Genomic DNA, 15,154 nt, shown 5'->3' on the forward strand with positions numbered 1-15,154 from the left:
CTCTGTGATTTGGTTTTTAAACCCTGTTCTATTTCAGAGAGGTAGCAGTGCTAGTTTGTCACAGTAAACACAGCAAAAGAGACTGGGGTGCCTTCATATTAACAGATTTATTGTGCAATGAGCTTTTGGAGGCTGGAGCCTTGATAAAGTAGACCTGGCAAAGCAGTCTCCAGTCTCTTAAGGCACAATGAATCTGTTGGCTTTTACAGTACCCCAAGCCTCTTTTGCTCTGTGTTTTGTTCTATACAGTTCTTTAGGGTACAAGAGTCATTTCAACGTGACAGCCATTAACAGCTTAGGTACTGCTCCGGCGGGAAGATAAACGGCATTTCCGTGCACTGCTCTGATTTCACCAGAAGCAGCTTAGTCATGCTGGCCACATGACCCAGAAAAACTGTCTGCAGACAAACGTCGGCTCCCTCGGCCAGTAAAACGAGATGAGCGCCGCAACCCCAGAGTTGTTTGCAAGTGGACTTAACTGTCAGGGGTCCTTTACCTTTACCTTTGCAGGTTTAGTAGCAATGCCATGAAGGGAGAAGCTTCACTTGTTGGAGCGTTTTCTATCTTGCACCTGTTAAAAGGCAGGCGACTCCCATAAGGAGGGAGGGAGTCTCACAGGGAGAGATGTATTGTGGTCACTGCAGCTTGTACATGCACATCAGTCTTTTGGCATGACTGCTCTTGCTTTGGGCTGATAGTTTGTAATAAAGCTATATAATACACACAAGTAATGCATTAGAGTTCCACAAACCATAAATCTTCAAAGCAAGTAATCCAGGGGGTAAAAGTCTGCCTGCCTCCTCTAAGATGCCTTTTGGCTGCTCAGAGACTGTTTACATTCCATTCACTGTGTCTGTATTTACTTTCCCATATTTTCAGTTCTCTTTTCTGAATCTTAGCTGAGAGCACTGACAATCCCACACTGCACACACACCCCTGATAAAAGGCAAATACTGTTGATTTCTATTCCTCAAAAGAGCAGCCGGTGTATGCTAAATCTGAAGTCTTCATTCTTGTTTACATTCCTTTTAGTGAGAAAGATCCCCCCCCAAAAAAAGAAAGACTGTAAAGGTCAACGAGTTCTTTGCATTTCAAGAACAATGTCATCATGCCAGGTGTGGTTGTCTATATTAGAAATGTGTTTGTGTGCTCACACACAAAGTGTGTGTGTGTGTGGTTCACATACACACTCTGTAATTGAAAAATTGGCCCTCTTGGGACAGTTCCCCATATATATCCGGTCCAGAACCGCTGCTTGTGCTCCTCTCCTAGCCCATCACATTGGACCCATTCACATAGTCATAAAGTCAACACTTTTCAATAGATGAAACCAGGCTCATTTAATGCATGTCTCAGATTACAACTCATCACATTCTTGCAGGGAGGGTAAAACTTTGCAAAGTATGCTGAATCCAGGCAATACATTTATAATCTGAGCACATCTTTCTGAACTTACATTACACACAAAGTAGGAGTGGCTGAGGGTAAGGAGTGCAGTAATAGCTATCACTTTTTCAAACAGTCCGGTGGACAAAATGTTAAAACTAAACTCAAGGGAACACAGGCTAAAGTCCTTTAGTAAGCCCATCTTAGCCGTAGTTCTATGTTTTAAAATGTGATCATAATATATATGTGAAGTGGACTCCACACATAAGAAATGGACATGGGCCCATATAGTGGCCCCTGTTGCTGTCCTGGGAAGAAATTCAGTGTTGTGTATTTCTGTTGGCCAGACAGAATGATCCTCCATCTCCTCACCCTCATGCACTATTATAGGGGTCTGCCCTACAGAGTAGACTTGGAGGAGGTATTGTTATAGGAAAATTCAAGCTCACTTGGAAGACACCAGCCAAGAGTATTGGAGCAAAACAGCAGCCTGTAGGAACTGTTGCAATAGGACTTCCAACTACCAAATGGAAGAAGCAGGAAGAAGCCCTGAACAAAGGATGGCTCCTTTTTTATATAAGTTTCCCTTTTTACCCACAATACCCTTAGTGAAAACATCACACATACATCATATATACATCACAGCTATGTCATAATATGGGAGGGGTCTTCTGGCAGAAACCTGAGTATCAAGTTTGCCCCCATCCCTCCCTTGATCTCCACCTCACACACATTAAGTAGAACAAAGGCGAGTATGTACATGTTCCTGTTCTCACTGTCAAGTTAAGCACACCCCTTTGTCTTGACCAAGATTCTAATAAACTGTGGTTGGGTTTACTATTGTTTCTGGAATGGCTACCTGTCTGGCACTCAGGGGCCAGGATGCCAGCAATTATCATCTAGGCAAGAAGGCTGCTGAGTATGTGGTCTCAGGCTTGGGGGGTGGTGGCTGCCCCTGCCCACGTCCCAGGCTCCCCCCTTTGGTAGCCATTCCTTTCCTGAACAGAACAAAGTTGGAACGGCACAAATCCGATACTGGAGCAATTTTATATGACTTTCTAAAGTTTCCCCTGATGTTGGGAAAGACTGAGGGCACAAGAAGAAGGGGACGACAGAGGATGAGATGGTTGGACAGTGTTCTTGAAGCTACTAACATGAGTTTGACCAAACTGCGGGAGGCAGTGGAAGACAGGAGTGCCTGTCGTGCTCTGGTCCATGGGGTCACAAAGAGTCAGACACGACTAAACGACTAAACAACTAAACAACAACAAAGTTTTCCCATTGAGCCAGCACATAGATTCATTTATCAGTGAATTGTTACATTTGGCAATGTGCAGCGACGGCCCTTTGAATAGAGATAGGAAAAAACTGTGTGATGAAGTGTTTTGTGGGAACATTTGCAGGAGTGATTGTGCTGATTTTGATAGTCAGGGGGGTGTATGATGTCTGCTGGAGGGGCAAACCTCCCCCCCCAACCTTTCCATAAATTCTGGTAACAGTATATTGGGGGGGGGGGAGCCGTGCTGCACTAGTTGGAGCCCTTGTGCACCAGGTTAGTTGAATCCAGGACCATGTATTGAGTGTGGATGGCTGAGGAAGATGCTCAGCGCTCTACATGCATAGGCTATGATCTGGAATACCGGAGTGACTGGGGTTCCTGAGTACATAAAAGGTTATATGCATGACAGCTTTCCTTCTCAGAATTCCACATTCAGCCTGTGGGCATCAGGGAGTGGGAACAGGGAGATATGAATGGCTCCCTCTGCAGGCATACAACATACAGCTCCCTCTATGAATGGAGCCCTCTGCAGGCATACAACACATGTAGGATGTCTTGATGGTCTTATTTATATTTTGATTATGTCAACCTTTTCTCTAATGTTTGCATTTTATCAATACGTATCAGTATTTTAGATGGTGCTTTGTAAACTGTTTAGAAGTTTTCTGTTGAATAACCAGTATACAAATGCTGTTAAATTAAGACAAGTTAATACTGAAATTCCTGTAACGTTGCAGGCCCTCTCTATAGCACTATCAATACTTCTGAGGATGACTATGGATATACAGTAATGAGAAATAATAAGTGGTCCCTATATATCAGGGTATGCAGTGACCTAAATCCCTTTTACTATATCAGAATAGTGCCATAGTTTGGCCACAGCTTGTAATCATAATGGGAAAATCCTTCAGCTTTGGTTAGTTATGCCCCAGTCCTCTGATTCATTAGTTGTTTACGGCAGGTTGTTAACAGCCCTAAGGATTGGCTTTAATCCCCAGCCAGAGTGTTTAAATACAATACATCATCAACAGGTAATCATTCACTTTGAAGTCTTTTGCTCCTTCTCCCTCCTCCTCCCTCCCCGAGGTGAAACCCAGGACTTTAAAGCACTGCAACAGATTATTTCCATCAAAGCATACAAATTAATAACGCAAATGTCAAGAAGTTAATTTACTTCCCTTAAACACAAAAGATGGCAAAGCCTTTTTCTTCCTTTTGATTTCCACTGCAGCCTTTTAAAGTTTCTGATGTTGTTTGTAGTGACAGTGTGGGTGTTTTCCCCCCCCCCCCCCACTTTCTTACTCAAGATGCATGTGTTGAAATTCAGCAATACCTTATGGCACTCATCCCAAGTTTTTTACTTCATGGAACCATCAATTATATTGTCTTTGATCAGTTCCCACCTTTTTATTCCAACGCTCAGACCATGATGTCCCTTTTTATCTCATGAGCTATTTGTAGTACTGGTTCTACCATAACCTCTTTTTTTTTCTTTTTTAAGTGATGGTTCAAACATAGAACAAAAAAAATTTTGGTTTTTAAAAGTTGGATTTTATTTTAACTCTGTTACAGATATATCAGATTTCATTAAAATTAGTTATATTAATCACAAGCAGAAATAGTACAATACAGTACTTTAAATAACTAATGTCATATAACTTAAAGTATATGTTTAATAAAGCAAATCTAAAGTTAAAATCCTATACATTCTTCCCTTTGGAGTAAGCTGTATTGAACTCATTGGACTAATTTCTGAGTAATCATGCATAGGATTGTGTTGTTATGAAACAAGTAACTGAAACTACTATAAATACATAATAAAACTCTCCAAATTACTGTACATTTCTTTTCAGGTTTATGTAAATAAATGGTGTAATGGTGTAGAACTGATTGTTTTTGCAGTGTGTGTTGGGGGGGGGGGAGGCATCTCTTCAGTGCATTAGGATGAACTGATAATTTCCTCCAAAAGTGAGAGTCATTTTTTCTCTCTTTAGCTCAATATAAAATTTATGAAAATGTTAAATATCCTCAACATGATCCATATTTTCAGGGACAAAAACAGTATTCCAAAATATATATGATTTTTTCTCAGAACTGGGTTTCCTTTGAAAACAGTTGATTTGTTACTGTGGCATACCCCATAACTTCTAGACCTGAGTAGTTAACCAGAACAACTCATCAAGCTTCACCACTAAATCCGCCATAAAATGCACTGGCATGAATCCAGTGATCTACTTTAGGTGGGTTCAGTGGCCTGGGCATGTACAGTGGGACTTTCCACCCACCCACTTTGAACAATAAACACAATTCCGTTTGCTGCTGTTTCCTGGGGCTTACTTTGAAGTTGTTTTTTAATTAGCTTTTGTTGTATCTATTGTATGTGTTTTTTATGCTGCACGATTTCTCTGCTGCTTTGAAGACTTCAGTAGAGAAATGGCTAATAAATACCAAAAACTGTTTTTGCAAATCCCATCCGTTGCAGAAGTTTGCCATGTGGTATAAGGAACTGCTTGGGCATGTAAACCTAGGGCATGTTCTTTATGGGCTAATAGCCGTAAATAAACTGTAAATAAAATTGTAAGGGCATGTTCACAGTACAGCTTGCTCCACATCCAGGGTGCTCCCACTGCTAATTGTTGAAGCCTCATCGCACAACATTAGTCACAGTCCATATGGATCCTGTATTTTCTCGACAAATACTGCAGTCTTTCCTCAAACCAGTTTCAATCTAGTGAGAAAACTGAATGTGGAATAAGTAGTAATGTGAATGTGAGCATACCCTAACATTCATCAGGCATGCACAGATGAGCACAGAATGACAACTTAGCGAATAGAATTCCTGGGAGGACAGGCTACAGATGCAGGAAACCGAAAAGATTATGCACATTGGGTGAAGACATCCCCATCCGCACTCTGATGTTAATAACAATGTGGCTTGAAACACGGGGGGGGGGGGGAGAGGAATGACCTCATTGCATTTCAAGCCACTAATGTGAACATATCCCTAGTTGTGTGGTTCTTTGGCTTTAGTTCACTATAAACTGCTAACTGCAACAACTAATTGGGCTACTTATTTCCCTCAGAGCAACAGGATTCTGAAATCACTAGTCAGAAACAATTGCTTCTCACTACAGACCAGTTCACTAAGTATCATAGAGTTGAAGGAAGTCTTGGTGACTATCAAGTCTGCTTATTGCTGGAAATCCGGGTGGTTGTCTTGTCTCTGCTTGAAGACCTCCACTGAAGGAGAGTCATTCCTGATAGTCTATAGCATGAAAAGGGTTGCCATGTATCAACGAGCCATTATGTAATTATGACTACAGATAAAGCTTTTTCTCACATCCAATGTCAACTCAAACAAAATAGCGCCAGTGTGGTATAGTGGTGGCCGTTAGGGAGACCAAGCTTCAAATCCGTCCTCAGCCTCAAAGCTCCTTACTCTGTCAGCCTAACTAGCTCACATAATTGTTTGGGGGTGAAAATTGGGAATAAGGGTCATTTACATTGCCCAAGGTCCTTATTATATATCTACATTATATCCCAAGGTGGGATATAAATATAACATTTTTTAAAAAAATGAAAATGATTTATCGTACTCATTTGGCTGAGAGTCATTTGGCTCTGAATATATAAAATCAATGTACAAACAGTATAAGTGTAAACTAGCTTAAATTATCTTACATGCTTTCATTACTAAATTTTAATCCCTCACATTTTCCAATCTCTTGTCACACTACTCTTAAGTGCATATAGAGCTGTTTCTCAGGAGCTTGGCCAAATGACAGACCCATTATTGAATTGCCTGAGGTGTGTCTGTGCATTTTCCTGGCAGAGACCCTGTTCTTTTAACAGCTGTGTGAAAGTTAGACAACACTGCATATGCCACACTTTCCAGGGCATCTTCCAGTCATTTCCCTTATTGCAAAAATCCCAGTTTTGGGGTGGGGGAAAACATCTTGTGCAAGAGCTTCAAATCCACTTCAACTGTGAAACCTGAAACTGCTAGAATGTGATTGAATGCCACTCAAAGACAGCACTCCTAGTCCACTGTGGATCACCTTCTACAACCTGCATGATATTTTTATATTAAGCTGCTGTGCGAAGTTATGTGAGGTAAGAAGCCATTGCTATAGTGATGATACCCAATTCTAACTGTCCTTTTTATCTACATAAGTAAATAACAAGTACAAATTCAGCTGTTGTGCATTGGAAACAGGAATGTAGCCAGAGGTTAAAAGTTGCAACTCTCAAGCACATCTTCATGCTAATTTGAAAAGATGGAAACTATTTTGGAAGGTTAAAGTTAATTTGATAAGATGGGAACTACTTCAGCTCCTTTAAAAAAAAATACAAAAGAAAGTGGAGAAAATAATTTGTATATTCTTAAACTCACACTTGAGTTAGGGCTCATTCTGGGCTTCCTGTTTCCAATCAGTACTTTCCTTTTGGACCACTCTTGCCCCCCATACACTTCCTTTTCTCCTTTGTGCCCTTTGCTATGACCCAGATTATCTGAATGCTTTGAGCTGAAATTCCATCCCTGCTCCATTTTCCCCACAGGGTTACTCTGCTGTTGCTCTTTTAACTTGGCATATGAACTTAGTTCCAACTATATCCCTTACTTTGTTTATGGGTAATATCCAAGTAAATCACAGAATAGGTCTGTTGAAATCAATGGACTGAGAATGGATTAGCTCAAATTCATTGATTTCATTGGGTGGGAGTGAGTGAGCATGACTTTATTGGATACAATATCATGTCTGAATTTGACTACACTTTACAGCCACCTCCACAAGTGACACCCCACAGGGAAACCTCTCTCTGACCTCACTGCAGCCCTGCCCTGCCCTAGTGTTGTCCAAATAAGATAAAGGAGCAAAAGTGTCAGGAGGGCAACTCCATTGGGCTAGCCCACCACACTAGCTGCTACTGCATAAGACTATGCTACGAGCAGTAATTTCACTGCTTTTATTTCATGGAATTTCTTCCATGGTAACACAGAGATTTTAGCAGTCAAAAATCCATACCAGCACAAACTTCTCAGAAGTTCCAGAAGCAAAGAAAATGGCTTCATAAAAAGATTTAGGACAGAGCCTTTTAATAAAGTAATTGCCACGGTTTTATTAAGAAGGAAAGAGGTAAAAGGGAAAGACAGGAGTGGAGACCCGAATGAGAACATTGAACATGCCCTCTTGCTGGGAAGATCTACACATCTTTAATAAATGAAAAGCACTTTACTAGAATCTTTATCTTTGGAAGCAATTATTTTTCAAAGTCACGGGCTTCAGACGCTGCAAAGATGCTGTCTTTTGCTCTCCACCTCTGCAAGTGCTTTAAGATTTAAGAAACCTGTTGGCTTGAGTTCTAATAAATCCAAATAAATGCTTTGATTTTTTTAATTAAATTTTTACTGCTATCTGCATTTGATATCTCAGCCAAATTGTATCCGCTGCAAGAGCAACAAAAAAGTCACATCAAAGGGGAGCTGCACCTCATGACCTGTAATTATGGGATTTATTGCTCCATGACATACACTATAAGATGCACCTGCTGTCTGATAGTCTCTACTATATGACCCACGGCTGAAACAAAGGTACTTTTCTGAAGTGGGGTGAGCCGGTACATTTTAAGCAGGCCTTTTCATCCCAAGAAAGTACTGGTAGCTACGTCTGGGAGTCATCTACCAAAAAACATTGCTTGTGCTGAGCTAGAAAAAGCCTGTGAAAATGAAGTTGTGATTTGGTAACAAAAATGAAGTCCTGTATAACAGAATAGTGAATGTCTCAGGTTATGTACACACTTCTGGCTCAAAACACAGCTAGGTTGTTTTTTCCTCCCATTTGGATCAAAGCTAGTTTGGGGGGGGGAATGCATCAAAATGCAATATTTCATAAGAAATTACAGGACAGATACAGGACAGATATGGATTGTGGCTAATAACATGTATACAATATTAACCAAACCAGCAGTGGAAGCACATTGGATGCAGAGTAAATGAGAGTGTGTACACGGCCTCAATGTTCTGTCTTTTCAGTACTACTGCTGCTGCTGCTGCTGCTACTGCCATTACTAACTTGGCTTAAATAAACTCATCTGATAGTGTGTATAGCATAAACTTTATATGCTCCATGACCTTTACATAGGCCTCTCACTTGAACTGCCCAAGTAACAGATTTTATTTATTTATTTATTTATTTATTTATTTAAAGTATTGGCAGCCTGTCTAGTAATAGCAGTGGTAGCCTTGAGAAAGGAACAGTGGTAGTTACTTTGAACAAAATAGCTTTCTCTTAATTGATATTGTTGAAGTTACAGCACAGCAATTTAACAGCTACCGTTATAGTTATTCACACATTAGCAAGGGCAGCTGCTACCATTTGTGTAGTGCAAAAGTTGAGGTACAGTGGTACCTCGGGTTACAGACACTTCAGGTTACAGACGCTTCAGGTTACAGACTCCGCTAACCCAGAAATAGTACTTCGGGTTAAGAACTTTGCTTCAGGATGAGAACAGAAATCGTGCAGTGGCAGCGCAGCAGCAGGAGGCCACATTAGCTAAAGTGGTACCTCAGGTTAAGAACAGTTTCAGGTTAAGAATGGACCTCCAGAATGAATTAAGTTCTTAACCCGCGGTACCACTGTACTGTGCACAGCCATTGCAAATACAGGCCCCATTCACATCAAACAACGTGTTCTACACGTTGTGGGGAATGCTGAACCAGGTTGGGGGTTGCTTTTGTGCCCTGCCATGAGCAGAATCTAGACACGGGGTCCTTGTGTGAACAGGTCCCATGATGCCAGTATGAGTAAGCAGCTGAGATTCTATTTGCAAGGCCTGTGGACATTTTACTCAAAAATAAACTGTTGCTATTAAAAGAGCCACTTGGCACATGTACTTTGTTTCTTATCAGTTTGCTCTCTCTCTACAACAAAGACTAGGAAAATATTGGCAGGAGTCATTGCTCTTGTAAGATGATGCACAAACCCTCCAAGCAGGATAGTCAACAGCCATATTAAGTGTGGCAATAGTGTGAGCAGTGCAATCTGTGACTGATCTATCAACAATAATCTATAGTACTCACTCACTCTGTTTCTCTCTCTGTTTCTCCCCCCCTTTTTTTAATGGGGTGACTTAAATGTTCTAATAAAATGAAGCAGTGGAATGTTTCCAGATGTCCACAACACTAGCAGGAAGAAAGTGCTCTAATCCTAATGTTCTACCAACCCAGCATCCTTTCCTTATTAAATCATTCTTCCACTTCAACTTCTGGGGCAGGAGGTTGAAAAGAAGGAAAAAAGAAAAAGCTCACAAAAGTGTTTTGACAAATCCTTTCAAAGCACACCAGGAAAACAGCAAAAGTCTGCTGACCAAGTTATTTAACTATGTGTTTACATCCCATTTATTTCAATGGGGTTTCTTAGTGCCAAGGCTTCTGAGGATGGCAGTTGTTTAACCTAGCAAGGACTGAATTGCTGCCCATGCAGCTTGCCCCATTTGTTTTAATAAAGGAGCAGCTATACATGCTCTGGTTCGCTAGAAGTGGCTTAGTCATGCTGGCCACATGAGCTGGAAGCTGTACACCGGCTCCCTCGGCGAGTAAAGCAAGATGAGCGCCGCAACCCCAGAGTCGTCCGTGACCGGACCTAATGGTCAGGAGTCCCTTTACCTTTATACATGCAAAGGCGACGTATGCATGGAGCTTTTCTCTCAGCTGAAGTGAATAACAGTCTATGTGGGTAGGAGTATATCACAAGCACCTCAAAATTCCCCCACCACCATGACCTAAGTGGATGAGAGCAACTTTCTTCAATTGTCTTACCTTGGAGAAGGCAGCACCAACGGTCAGGGAGGAAGGAAGGGCCGTGGTTCAGTGGAACAGTATCTGCTTTGGATTTAGATAGTCCCAGGTTCAATCCCTGGCTGGGAAAGACCAGCGGGGGGGGGGCTACTGCCAGTCAGTGTAGACAATACTGAGCTACATGGACCTAATGGTCTGACTCAGCAAGCGGTAAGTTAGAATCAGAATTGATGAGGCAGGGAATCCTGGCTGCCATATGTTCTTGGGAGTTGTCTGTACCTATGCAGGCAATACTAAAGTGCTGGATCACAGAAGCTCTTCACCATCTGCATTTGAGCCCTGGCTGCTGTTTAAGGCTGTGGTTAGGCCATCGTTGTTTTGAAATATTTTTTATGTGCATCTCTACTGCACATGCAGAGCATTTCACAAAGTTCAAGGTACTCTGGAAGTCATCCTTCCACCTGTGCATCTCAGTTACTCACTAACAAGCTATGTTCAGTAGTATATTGGGTCTCTTTTTCTCATATTAAAAGCTATTAGGCCCATGCCTGAACTTTTCCATTAGCATATACAGCACTGTCCACATCTTGGAGTGTATTGAAACAACCTATCACACCTTGATAGGCAAGAGCAAATGTCAAATTGACATCAAAAGATATTTTGCACTAATTACTGCCTAAATAAAAAAGCTGGGTTTCTGGACACCAATGCATCAAAACTATAGTGGATGACTGAAACTGTCTTGCTAGCTTAAGATCCGTTCAGTATATAAACATATAATTTGTCATTGCTTTATTCTCTGGAAAAAAAGCATTTCAAATAAATCTTAGGTAAAGTCACCTTGATGCTTGACTCCAACCTGTGCAAACAGGCCCTGCAGCTCTTTTAAAAGAAAATGGGGGTGCGGGGGGTGAGGCTCACTTAACTCTCTCAATTCTATAATTAGTTCTGCTGGCATTTGCTTTTCACATAAAGCAAGGACCAGGTTATATAGGATAAAGATTAACTAGATATTGACCAAGGCGTCTCTGATAGAGGTAAAAGTAAAGCTCTAATGTCCAAGATTAGACATATGTAGGAATGAATGTCTGTATTGACCTTTGAAATGCTTCAGTTCAGAAGCAAAAGTGTTCAAAGAAGAGATGGATGAACGGTGGAGGCCTCACAGGTTAAAATAACTAACCAGGAAGGTACATTTCTTTAAGGGTTACTTTGTTGTCACTGAATAATTTGCAAATGCAAATGGAACACTCACATTTATTGCAGAAACAGTAAAAATCTGTTTCAGATTGGACTAATTTCAAATTGGACTAATTTCAGATTGGACTAATTTAGGTTATTTTCCATGATGGATTTGAACTAATAAAAATTCTTTCCCATATTTGATTTATTAAAACTATCTTACAAGTTTAAGTAGTTTTATTATTTTTCAGAACAATTATATCCTTTTAAGAAAGATCTATTCAGAACAAACATCCCAAGAGGTTCTCTTTGGAGAAAAAAAGAACACGGTTTTTCCTCAATACACTCTGAGATTCTTATGATTTTACTAAGAATTATGATTTTACTAAACATTCCAATTCAGTATAAGCTGTAGACTTGCCATTTTTGCTGCTGCTTACCCCAGTTTGCAAACATTTGGAATGATTTTCAAAAAGCTGTTAATTGTGTAACCTTAAAGACTTAACAAATTTATTATGGCATAAATGTTTGTGGGCTACAATCTACTTCATCAGATACACAAAAACCTGTGCCATAATACATTTGTTAGTATTTAAGGTGCTGTAAGACTCTTTATTAAAGATTTCAGAAACTTCACATCTGGGTAATACTCTCACCCAGGGGAAGGATTTAAAATGGTAATTAAAATATCTGTGTGGATGAGAGGCAGGCAGAGACTAAAGAAAGCAGGAGAAAAATTAGGAGTGAAGGCATAGAAACCAAACTTTTAGAATACTTAATGATAATAATTACATTATTTATTTTACTTGTTGGTTAATGTGAGGAGACAAAAAGAGTGCAAAGAAAAAAAGAGCTTCATATGGAAGCAATCTGAATTTTCAGGGAATAAAAACAAGTAACATATTTATGTCAAGCATGATGCAGTGCATTATACTGTATTTAATTATAACTGGGATGGTCTGGTAGATTATTAGGCAAGTTGCAAGTTTCTGGCTTTGGCTGTTTAGGTAGATGCTTGTTTCCAAAGCTGCAAGCACAGTGTAAATCACATCAATGACATATCCTCCAATTTTGTATTTATATTTTTTCAGATTATAACATTCACCACATCCATTATACTTTTCAGCCACTCTTTAGGCTACAAGATTAATTATACTCTGCATCAATATAGACTGAGCAATGAATACCAAATCATTAAAATGTATATTCTTTTCCACTCAATCCTTATTCTAAATTCTTGTGTGCAGTGCAATAAACCCAGTGTAATAATCCTGGTAGGGAATAGTTTATCAGATGGGCACACAGGAAAGACAAGCACAGAGATTTGCTGGTTTCCTTGCACCGTACTAGCCAAAAACCTGTTACAATTTCACGTGATGAAGTTTTTCAGGGCTTCATGTCTTCTTTGATAGGTAAGTGTCTGCTTGTTGGTATGCCACTTATTATTCAGAAAAGACTGAAACACCAGGAATACTGAACAGGGACATTTGTGGATATATCACGAGTCAGTCACATTTCTTATCCTCTTTGTCTTGCACTTCCAGCTACACAGTTTGTGTGGAGCATCTGCAAAAGAGCAGTGTGGATCAGCTTCGGGGGGGGGGTCCCCAAAAACTTCTGGCAAAAAAGGGTGGAATCTATTTGATGGGGACAACTGACCTGCACCCAGTTATAGGGATTTATTTTTTTTTACAGTAAACCTTGAGATGAGTTTAAGAACACTTTCAGAAAAGTCCAAGCTAAACTTAAATATCATTGCATACAAAGAAACGCAGGTAAGAGTTTTCATGGGGCATCTTGAGTCAGACCCATTAAGTTTCATGACATGGGGCTAAAGCAAAAGCGCAATGGTGTTTAATAAGTGGGTCACTTGCAAGCGATGGTTGGTGTCCAACTGAGGAAAGGCTATAGTTCAGTGGCAGAGCATCTACTTTGCATGCAGAAGGTCCCTGACAAATCTCTGGAATCTCCAGGCTTGGAGAGAAACTTGTCTGAAGTCCTGGAGAGCCACTGCCAATCAGTGCAGACAGTGTAGATGGGCCAATGGTCTGATTCACTATAAGGCAACTTCCTGTGTTCCTAAGTTATAGGTGTTGCTTGCATTGACTGTGGTATTGAGTTCCAAGGAATGTAATTAAGCAGATGCAACCAATTGCTGTTTCGTTGTCACATACTGGGATCAAAGTTGGTTGCAACAAAAGGGGCTCCTTCTCTGCTTACCACAATGATGCAACCATTGCTCAGAGCAAATTCACATGTGCAGTCCTGAGACATGTACTGAGTTCCACCTGAAGCAAGCTGTTGGGTAACACCTCCTGTGAGTGTAAATATAAGAACCTTAATGGTTTCTGCCATCATTAAGAAACCACTTAATCCAGTAGCATGACATGTGGCTAAATCTTCAGGGCTTTAAAATGTTAGTTTTATCTAATAATGCTCTGCAGCTCACCTATGTAACAAGCTCAGGGCAAAATATATCTTGGTGTGAATGACACTAGAAAAGAATTCACAAGGCAATCACAGATAATAAAGATGTAGTCATTTTGCCAGGAAGTGATCTCACATCCCAAGAAAAGCAGAGGTTGTAATGCAAATGCAGACTATATTTGAAATGAATAGAAGCTTTGACTGCCAAGCAAAAATGAAGTTCAAAGCTAGAAAATGGGATTGTCTTATCCTTCATAAGTTACTGTCAGAAAACAGAAAAGATACAGCAATTGCCTTCAACAGAATGAAACACACCTGTTGCTTATGAAAATGCAGCCCATATGTCGGCCACAATTTTTCTTTCTGTCTTGACTTACAAACAGCAATCAACCAAGCTTTCTTTAATCCTTCCAGTAATGTTGCTGTGTTAAAGTTGCTTCTGTATAGTTCGCTTGCCAGTTGCTTATTTCAAGCAGAGGCAATAGGAGTGGGTTTAAGTCACAATCCAGGGAACGTTAAGCACAACTAAGGGCTTAACCACACTTAACTTTTGTCCCGCTCTTTGCAGGCAGGGGTCTGCACTTTAACACTTCATGCCTGTGTTTTGTTTCATTGGGTTTTTTGCCTCAAGCTTGCTCTGTGAACACTCGCTCTTTAAAGCTGAATTGGAGCAAACATCAGTTTGGGTTTTCTGCATATTGATGTTTGCTCTGCTTGAACTCTAAAGAGTGGGTTTTCAGATGGAAAGCTCTGGAGCAAAAGGGGGGGGCAGCACTTGGACATGGAGCTTTAAACTGTGGACCATGCCTGGAAAGAGCAGTGGAAAGATAAGTGTGGATAAGCCCTAAATCCCACTGATGTCAATGGAACCCAAGAATTGCATTGATGACAATGGCATTACTGCCTTCCTAACATTCTCTGGGACACTCTACACATAAATTCAGTGTTGTATTTTCTTCCCAAAACTTTTTTTTTTAAATTAAAACATGAGAATGTTGATGGCTTAGCTATTTATATCTAGCAGATTTCTAGCTAGATGAAACAATATTTTTTTTCCATAGAATATGACAGAATTCCTTTAA

General features: G+C 40.3%; 1 long non-coding RNA gene across 3 annotated transcripts in view; it reads right to left on the reverse strand.

Annotated features, from left to right (window-relative positions):
* The window catches only part of LOC310766460, a 132,800-nt gene that overhangs the window by 55,702 nt on the left and 61,944 nt on the right, over positions 1-15,154 (reverse strand). The window lies entirely within an intron of this gene.

This window comes from Podarcis filfolensis (genome assembly GCF_964270895.1).
Source record: "Podarcis filfolensis genome assembly, chromosome: 7".
Lineage (NCBI taxonomy): Eukaryota > Metazoa > Chordata > Lepidosauria > Squamata > Lacertidae > Podarcis > Podarcis filfolensis.